The 10,536-nt window shown below is 34.8% G+C and overlaps 1 non-coding gene across 1 annotated transcript; it reads right to left on the reverse strand.

Moving 5' to 3' along the window:
• Positions 1 to 7,645: 7,645 nt before the first annotated feature.
• Positions 7,646 to 7,752, reverse strand: LOC122112478. Its single transcript, XR_006148209.1, has one exon. It is a non-coding gene; the product is annotated as a U6 spliceosomal RNA (small nuclear RNA).
• Between the last annotated feature and the right edge of the window lie 2,784 nt (positions 7,753 to 10,536).

Below are 10,536 nucleotides of genomic sequence, written 5' to 3' on the forward strand. Positions count from 1 at the left end.
CTGTAGGCCATGCAGAAGGAAGAATTTCAAGAGCAGAACTCCAGAACTCTAACTTTTTGCTTCTTGGTCAGGGTGTTTGCAATGAGCTAGCACCTACTGGGAGTATAAAGCCAACTTTCTCTGTAGGTTTACTGTAATTGGGATAATGGCCTCATTCTTGTCCTAAGCATTTTAAGTCTTCTCAGAGAGTCCCTGATGTTGCCAAGTAAGTGGTCTGTTTTTCAGAGGTAACCTCTAATTAATGTTTCTTATCATCGAAGCCACTTACTAAGAAGTGCTAATTATTAATGAATTAGTAAATAGGAATTAATAAAAATATATGTTAGCTACATATTTAAATCATTAGTAAAATACAGAGCCTCCATTGCTCCCATCAGCAACAATTCAATAACTGCCTTATAATTTCTCTTTCCTCTTTTAAACACTAAGTGTCCAAAATGTCAAACCATAGTGTATTTCTCTTCAAGGACATATGATCCAAGCCTGGAGAAAAAAATTAGTTATATGTTTCCCATATGAGCAACTGGAAGATTGGGTATCTTTGTGTGTCACAATTATACTGACCAACTGGGTCCAGGTTTCTCTGGGGAAGCAGATCTAGAACTAAGGCCTTTGTCCTTAACCATAGTACATTCCATGGTTAGCCTCAGCTTGATAGTAACATGCTGGACAAATGCACATTTCATTGTATTACTTTTGTTTCACTTCACTAAAAACCTCCTGAAAAAAATATCTGAGTATGAAAATTACAATATGTGTGCTAAGACTATGTGGGCATTTCTCATTATTATTTCTTATTGGATTCAAATTAAGGGGAATACTAGTAACAAAACTAGAGAAGTTTATTACTTACATTATTACAGCATGTACTTGTAAATATTTTGAGTGAATAAACCAAAGTTAAATTTAATTAGCAGGATGTTAATGAGCAGCTTCTTTTTATGATTTACAAATTATCACTACTCCTAGGGTGATTACAGGTCCTCAGTGCTTGTGTTTTGGTATATGGATTATTGATACTGATTTTTGCTGTATCTAAAAGGAAATTAAGTGAACTTTTAGACTATTTATTTTATTTATTTATTTATAATACTGGGGTTTAAACTTAGAGCCTTGTGCTTGCTATGCAGGTGTGCTACCGCTGAGCCATGCCTCTAGCCAAGTAGTTTTGCTGATTATTTTAAAGATAGCGATAATAGTTATATGCCATACCACCAAGCTGCCTTTCAATGAGGTAGATGTTTTTGGAGTTTTCTGTCTGACCTGATCTCTCACTATCATCACATTATCAGTCTTCAAAGTAGCTAGAAATATAGGTATGAGCCACTGTGTGCCAGGTCAGTTCTTTTTAGACCCACAAGACCCACAAAACAAAACTAACAAAAAGTGAAGGTAAAAATAAATGAATAATAATATGCAAAAATATTCTTATTTTCTCTTGTTTGTGTATTGTCATAATAAAGTATTCTAAAACTTAGGGAAAGATACAGGACCATTAAGAATGGTTAGCTTTGGTTAGTGACTTGTGTTATGTGCCAGGAATGGTGCTCAATCTCAAAGTAGCAAATTTTGTATTAGAAATCTTTACAACATTAGATTCTTATTGTGCTGACCGTTCCATGTGCCTAAATTTGAACTTTCATAAATTCACAAAAGAAAAATGGTGTTTTTCTTTAATGCTAAAGTCCTTGAAAATTTGAACTCAAATGTGCAGTGATATTAAATCAACAAATAATCTTAAACTGTCATTTGAACAATTCACCTTGGCTGGAATATTTTGGGTAGTATTTTTATAGAAAAGAAAAAAACATACAAAATAAGGGTGACTAATAGTCTTTGTTACGTAGTTCAAAATATTTGGGGGAAATAGCTTTAGATTAGCTTTGTAGAATTATAGTTTTATTTTATTGTCATCTGGAGGAAAGAAAGAAAGCAAGGTTTCTCATTGTAGTAGCCACTGATATTAGCTTGATGCTTACTACCTGCTTAATTACTTATTCTATGTTGGCACTTCATAGAATGCTACTAATCTTCAGTTCATGATTTCTTTATCCATTTTGAAGATGTAGGGTGAAAGTTCGAATTCTCTCTCTCTCTCTACCTTAGAAGGAGGCATTTATTTCCCTAGCCCTTACATTCAGACTAGGCTGTGACTACTAAAGTATGTTAGAAACAACTCTGTTCAATGTCTGTGCAAATCTTTTAAAGGATTAGTAAAATCATCCTTGTCCTTTCACAGAAGATACTTCTTGTGTGACTAGTTCAGAATCCGTTTGCCAAGCTGTGACAAGGGCAGACTACATACAGAGGCCAGAAGATGCACAACTAAGACCATGGTGGGTAGCCTTAGCTATTGCTTGGTTCAGCTGCCTGCCAAGAAGACTGTAACCATGTGATCACCTATTTTCATTCTGTACTCCACACACATACACATCAGCATGAGGATGAGTACAGTTTCCACAGGCATCTAATTCTAATTGCAGACAAATACTAAGAATCATTGCCTGAATTGAAAGTTACCCCCAGATATGTGGGAGATGATAGAACATTATTGGTTTAGTTACAAACTTTTGGGGGTATTTTACCATGCAGGAAAACATGATTAGAATGGAAATTTTCCAAGTGACTTATTTTCATAGGAAATTCTCAGGGCTCCTTATGTTTTTTTCATAATTTTATCCAATTATATAAGCTCTCATCCAATTACATGAGCATCAGCTATGGAAGATATGCCCAGATCTCTTGCTTTCTCCATCCTGACTTCATCCTACACTTGAATTTCCTTATTCCACTACTTTCAACCATCTAACACTCCCATCCTTGAGTAGATTTTGCTAACTTAGAAAATGCTGTACCTGTCGAAAAATGAACTTTACAACATTGGTGCGGGGGGAGGGCAGGTAGCGGGGAGGATTGAGTGGGGGGCATGCGGGGGGAGGATGAGAAGGGATGGGAAGGGGAAACAAAGGAGGAGGCTACAATGCTTGATAAGAAATGTACTCATTATCTTGCCCATGTAATTGTAAACCCTCTGTATAGTATTTTCACAATAAAAAAATTTTTTTAAAAAGAAAATGCTGTACTTTCTGGTAATAAAATGTACAGGCAAATATACATGGACTACCTTATCTTTGTGACTGCTAAGTTACTTAATTTTTTTTCAATGATTGATTTTCAGAGAAAATGCCATGTATTCATCTTACCTAACTATGGAGCAGATTATAGAAGAAATGACATGCATATCAACTTATTTGAAGCTTATATATACAGTTTTATTAGGTATTTACTTCAGCTGTGATTAGTGTTATCTGCAGGGACAACTTCCAGGTCAAGTAGACTTTGCTTCATCCCAACTCCTTGGACCTACCTTGGTCTAAGCCACTGAAATTTTAGTCTTCCCTAGAAGATAGGTCCTAGAGCTCATTAGGCTCAAGCATTCCAAGCACAGCAATCTGACTGCTGCATAAAAAATGAATTCCCTGGTCATTGTTTTTAGATATTGCTTCTAAAACAATGATGTGTTTAATTAATACAATTTATATATCAAACCACACAGACACTTTCACATATTCTCATATTGTAGCATGTTTATCAGAAATAGTCAACTTAATTACTTAAGAAAATTGGCTCTATTTGCAGAACTGGAGTCGTATAAGAAAAACGAACTGAAATTATGAAACAGAGAAGGCTGGAGAAATGCCAAATTCTTGTTATTTTTTTATTCTGTCACTGAAAAATTAATTAAGAAATAAGGTTCTTGAGTATTGTGAAATTCAGTGCAAGCCAGTGAATAAGTCACTTCGCCAAGGATAAAAGGGGAGATTCATCTTTTTCTGGCTTACTTATCTTGAATTCATAAATCATAAAAAATTGCTTCTGTACATAGCTCAGCCTTTCGCTGTAGCAGAGCTCACTTTGTCTTGTCCACGAGGCAAACTTCCTTGCCCAGTAAAAGAAGTAGACTTGTTGAGAAGTCATTTAATCAAATTAGGAAGAATATGAAAAATTTAATTACTAACACAAATTTCTTTAACGTTCTATATGACAAAGGAATTGAATTTTTTACTCTCTAGTGAACTTAAGATTTTACCTTTCAAAAGTAGGCTTCCTGGGAAAAGAGGAAGGAAAACATATGAGAAGTACAAGTTGTCATGTCGAAAACGAACTTTATAACTTTGGTGTGGGGGGGAGGATTAAGTGGGGGGGTGGGGGAGGCTGGGAAGGGATGGGAAGGGGAAACAAAGGAGGAGGCTACAATGCTTGATAAGAAATGTACTCATTATCTTGCCCATCTAATTGTAACCCCTCTGTACAGTATTTTCACAATAAAAAGTAAATAAAAATTAAAAAAAGAAAAGACACAAATATACTGTACCAATATCAAAGAAAACACAGATTTTCCCCAGGGGCTATCTATTTAAATGACAAGCTTAATATATATATATATATATATATATATATATGTATATATATATATATATATACATATAATTATAATTATGTATGTAAGTAATTAGATACTTATCATATATCTCCTAAAATAGCATTATGTCATTAGCTAGTAAATTCATAAAAGTGGAGTTTACATGTTGAGTGAGATAAAACAAGTGCAAAAAAATTTAGGTGGGTTTTGGTGCTCAATCCTGTAATCCTAGCTACTTAGGAAGCTGAGATCTGAGGATCATGGTTTGAAGCCAGGTGGGACAGGAAAGTCCTTGAGACTCATATCTCCAATTAACCACCAGAAAACTGAATATGTAACAGTGGCTCAAAGTGGTAGATCACTAGTCTTAAGCAAAAAGAGCTCAGGGACAGAGCCCCACAACCACAAAAAAAGTCAAATAATGAATGTTCTCCTTCATTTATAGAATACAAACCTAAAAGGAAAGCCAAATCATTCATGTTTTCTTTGTTTATGGAGTTCAGACCTAAAAGGATGGGGATAGTGATAAAAGTAATAATAATGGGACAATGAATGTAAGATTTCTTTTACTTTTATTGTCTGTGGGGGGTGCAAATAGAGAATGTGGGAAAAAGAAAAATCTACCAGAAGGATCTAAGGATTTATATATATATCTGATATATATGTATATATTATATTTAAACAATATTTTATGCTATATTACATTATATATGTTGTTTGTCCTTCCATGTTGTTTATAGTGAAAATTAAACAATATGAATATAGACATAACTGTCTTTAGTCACTTAATTCATATATCAACAGATAATGACTAGGTCACATAATTTACAGATACTATTATGTTTTGAATGTATGTATATATTATTATTTTCAGCATTAAACCTGTATTGTTTATTGTGGAAATGTTCAGTGTTGTTGTTGAATATGTATCAACATTTATAATATTTATATCTTCATTACAACATAGTGTATGTTAAGGGTTCAAAAACTGAACCTATTAAATGCTCATGCTATTTACAGTTTGAGGGGGATGAACGTTTCCCCAAAATGTCACTGTTTTGAATATATATTTAGTTATGCTTATTCAATTGATGAGAAAACAGGGTTTTCAACCCAGATAATCTTGATTTTAATGTTTAAAATGTTAAAAAAATTGAAAATTGAAGTTTGAACTCATAACTCACACTAGGCAAGAATTTATGACCTAAGCCATACCCAAGCCCATTTACTTTGTCTGTGCTAGCCTTAGACCTTGGTAATATGACCCAGGCTTCTGAGTCATATTCTAGACTATTGTTTAAGGGGCAGGATCTTTTGAACACATTTCTTCACCATATGGAAGTCCTCCTATCTCCACCTTCCTGGGAATTGGAATTACAGACATTCACCATCATGCCTGGTCCCATCTTGATTTCTAATACAACCACTTTCCATTGACCTATACTCTATTCTCAGTCTATGCTCACAAAAACCTCAGGCAGAAAGAGACTAGAGAAAATGAGAAGGAATGGTACACATTTCACCTCTAGCTGTATATATTATTTCTTTGATTTATATGATCATAGATATTAAAGAAAGAATTGTGTGATCTCACGTATTTCTTTAAACTATTGGAAGTTTATAAAACTCTGGGCCTGAGTGCTGTCCCTCAGCTCTTCAGCTCAAGGCTAGAGCTCTATCACTTGCGGCATATCTCACTTCCGGCTTTTTCTGCTTATGTGGTGCTGAGGAATACAAGGCATGCACTCTACCACTGAACCATCTTACTTTTATTGTATAGGTGATGTACAGAGGGGTTAGAGTTAATTAAGTAGGTAATGAGTACTTTTCTTTTTGAACAGTTTTTTTTCCTATTTTAACCGGACCCAGTCAGTTACATCATAAAGCATAAGAAAAGAATTATTTCATCTTTCAATGTTTTAGAATATCTCAAGGGCTAGGAAGATTATTAGGTTTGCTAGTATAATTGTTGTGATCATTGTGTCTGTGTGTGTGGTAGGTGTGGGGGGGGGGGGGTTACTGGTCCTGGGACTTGAACTCAGAGCCTGGGCATTGTGCTTGAGTTTTTGTGCGCAAGGGTGGCACTCTACTACTTGAGCCACAGCTCTACTTTTTGCTTTTTGGTGGCTAATTAGAGATAAGAATCTCACAGGCACCACAATCCTCAGATATCAGCCTCCTGAGTAGGTGAAATTATAGGCAAGACCACCTATGTCCATCTTGCTATGATGATTATAAATAATTCTCTCTAATTTAGAAAAAGGTTGAGATACCAAATTCACTCTTTTCCTTAGATGTAAATAGCTGTAAAGTATTTGATATTGGTATAATTTGTGGAGGGGAAGGGGAAAAACAAATGGTTTAATTAGGGATACAGGTGGACCCATTGCAACAATGAAATGTACAAGTCGTTATATTGAAAACGAACTTTACAATTTTGGTGTGGGGGGAGAAGCGGGGAGGATTGGGTGGGGGGGTGGGGGGAAGATGGGAAGGGATGGGAAGGGGAAACAAAGGAGGAGGCTATAATGCTTGATAAAAAATGTACTCATTATCTTGCCCATGTAATTGTAACCCCTCTGTACAGTATTTTCACAATAAAAATAAAAAATAAAGACAAGAATAGTTTTCTATCACTTTGGAAATAATTAGTTTTTTTTTATCTCAGCCTTTTACTGTAGTGAGATTGTTTCATTTATTGTAAATGATTCAACCTTAGAGCATGCCTAATTGTCATTAATTTCCAATCTTCTAAAATATTGAGAATTGTTGAGAATGTAGTCTTTAGAGTATGCTAATTATTTTCAATGGAATTTTATTTTAATTAAATTAGTTTTAATAATTGTTATTGATATCAGGTGTCAGGCTGTCCAGGAACATTTATAATCTAAAAATCACAAATAGTCAAAATGTCCTCAAAAAGTCAGTGATATCATAAATTATGGATAAATAAGCTTTTTAAATTTTATTTATTTTGCTGTAAAGGTGTTGTATAGAGGGGCTACAGTTACATAATTAAATTAATGAGTACATTTCTTGTTGAACATTGTTACCCACTCCATTTTTTTCCCACTATCCCTCACTCCTCTGGTCTTTCCCTTCCCTCCCCCCAAGGTATAAGTTCATTTCCCATATAGTGTCCTGCTGTATTGGTTCACCCTTTGTCCTTGATTCACCATTTTGTTGTTCCCCTTCCTTTCCCAAATCAGTTATAAATATAGAATAAATATAGGATGCTTCACAAAGTTGCATGTCATCCTTACACAAGGGCCATGCTAATCTTCTCCATATCATTCCAATTGTATTATATGAACTGCCGAAGCAAGCACTAAAATAAGAATTTAAATTAAAAAATCTAACAAGAAGCAATTACAAAATAAAAATGGAAATTATGTTAACCCACGCTATAAAATTATATGAAATATTTATTAAATGAACAGAGGCATATTAAGCTAAGTCAATACTTGGATGAATGATAGTGAAGATTCTATCTTCAATTTTGTCACAACTTTTTGCTTTGCAACACATACTCATCCTAGACATGTTTGAAGGAACACAGAAGAGGAAGAAAAATACAAAAGTAATCACAGGGAACAAAACTGATCTAAATCAAATCGTCTAGGAAGAAATGAAAGTAAGCTAAATTAGACAGGGAGAGCTAATCACATTCTTGGTAAAGTAAGCTAAATTAGAGAGGGAACACTAATCACATGCTTGGCATACTCTCTGTTAAATACTTTTAATATGTTTTCTTTTTTTAAAAATTTATTTATTTATTTATTTTATTGTGAGAATACCGTACAGAGGAGTTACAATTACATGGGCAAGATAATGAGTACATTTTTTATCAAGCATTGTAGCCTCCCCTTTGTTTCCCCTTCCCATACTCCCCCTACCCCCAACCCGATCCTCCCCACCCCCCCCCTTCCACCAAAGTTGTGAAGTTCGTTTTTTGACATAAGAACTTACATGTACATCTCATTGCTGTAATGGGTCCACCTGTATCCCTAGTTAAACGATTTGTTTTTTCCCTTCCCCTCCACAAATTATATGACATTAAATACAATGCCTTACATAGTTAATGCCAATTCCTGTTTTCAAGATAATTGCACCTAGTTCCTGGTTGTAAATCCGTTCTCAACTTTCTCAGAGTTTTTGTCAAACTTCTTCTTTTGTCAAACTTTCTTCTTCCTCTAGGAATATTAGTTCATATCCCAGGAGCTTCTTTACCCTAGTGACTTCTTTCCAAGCTGAGGGAGTTAAAGAGGAGTTGTTCTATAACCTGTCATATGTATGATACTGAATACTTTGTTTTCTTATTCACTTCCATCTTGATAAATTATTTTCATTCATTTCTGACTCTCATATTTTAAAAATATGTGATGTGACATTTGTGTCTATATATATGTATGTAAATAAAACGTCTGACACATGCAAATGACTGCTTCTACTGATCATATTGCACTTGTAGTTATGTATTAGTCCAGACCTGCTTTCAATGCTGTTTTCCAAAAGCAAAATTACCCAATATTTATAAGGTTTTCACTTTTGTATGAGAAACTTTCTGAAACTGGGTGCTGAGGTTGTCTTGTGGACAAATTTTATCACAGTTACACAAGCAACAAAATGAGAGAAGTTAATTAAAGCAATAGTTATATATTTCCATCTTTTTTCTTAATATATTGGCTTCACAGCTGGTAGTAGTTGAAGGAAAGAAATAATAATGGACCCAGCAATATATCAAAGGAATATTACCTAATCCATCCTTAATTCGGTGAAGAGATTGCAAATTTTTTTCACCAGAAAAGAGAAGCCTCAATATTTCTAGCTAAGTATGACTATTTATTGTGTTTCAGATATTAGAATTTAAGATCTCACACCATTGTTTCAATATGTGGATGTAAGCTGATTCAATCTCCCATTCACCTTTCACTTAATCAAGCACAGTGGGCTGACAGATATTCTTCAAAAGGTGGCCAAGTACTTTGCAGTTCACGCTGCAGGAAGACTTATCCTCCAATTTACATGCAGCTGTTTCTGCCCTGCTAAAATATAAGTATTTCTTCACTTGTGCTTCCCACCATATGTCATTGTGCCTTTGGCAGAAGTGCTTTCCCCTCACTTCAGCCAGTTGAAACCTACTCACATATTGAACCGTACCTACAATCCCCTGTAGACATTAGCTAAAATAAGTGTGACTGCTGCCTCTTCTCTTCACAGCCAAATTTATTCTACCCTTCTACTTTCGATTGTAATTTTGGCCATATTCTAGAGTACTATAAAATATTTTTAACACTTGTTGTTCACATGTGGACATACACATACATTCATGTACCACATAGTAGTATTTTAATCAAGGATGTGTATCATATTTGGTAGGCAGTATATATGGTTATGGTTCAGCACTATGACAATGGAGCTGAAAGATTCTTCATTTTGAATACTGTCACAGCTGTGGGAAGATGATAGCATTAAAGATGGGACTTATTTCTCACAGGTTTCAGTGATGCTGTTATAAGCAAACCAGCATTATAGCTGTATGAAAGTTTGGCAATGCAATTATGTAGAGTACATGTTACTTGACAGTGATAATAAAACTATCTTACAGGCTTACATATTCAATAAGTATTTCCCACCTTTTTAGAATGTACTTCCTTTATTTATAAAAGAGCATTTTCTGTGAAAGGATACGATGAGTGATATTGAGAATGCCTCTTCCATCATGTATCTCCCTCACCTCTTGATTGCACCAATTTTTAATACTTGACAAGATCATGTTTTGTCCATAGTGAACTCTAAGCATATAGAATCCACTTTCAGGCTTCCAGGAAAAGGCCAGATGAAATGGGTCACCTGGAAAAAAAGTTATGAAGGGCAACTGAAGTGGAAAAATGTTTACTGTCTGTTTTTACTTAACTGTCAAGGAATGGCCCACTACAGCACAGTGCCATCTTTAACAACAAAACAAAAGGAGCTGGGGCAAGAGAGCAATTGAAAGCATTCAACAATTATGGCTTTGTGAGTGAGACTCCATGGACACAACTACAAGTAGATGCTGAAGAGCAGAATATGAGAAGACAGGAGAAACTACTAGGAGTCATGGGGAGGAATGA

The sequence above is a fragment of the Dipodomys spectabilis genome, unplaced genomic scaffold (assembly GCF_019054845.1).
Source record: "Dipodomys spectabilis isolate Male_0828 unplaced genomic scaffold, ASM1905484v1 ptg000094l, whole genome shotgun sequence".
NCBI lineage: Eukaryota > Metazoa > Chordata > Mammalia > Rodentia > Heteromyidae > Dipodomys > Dipodomys spectabilis.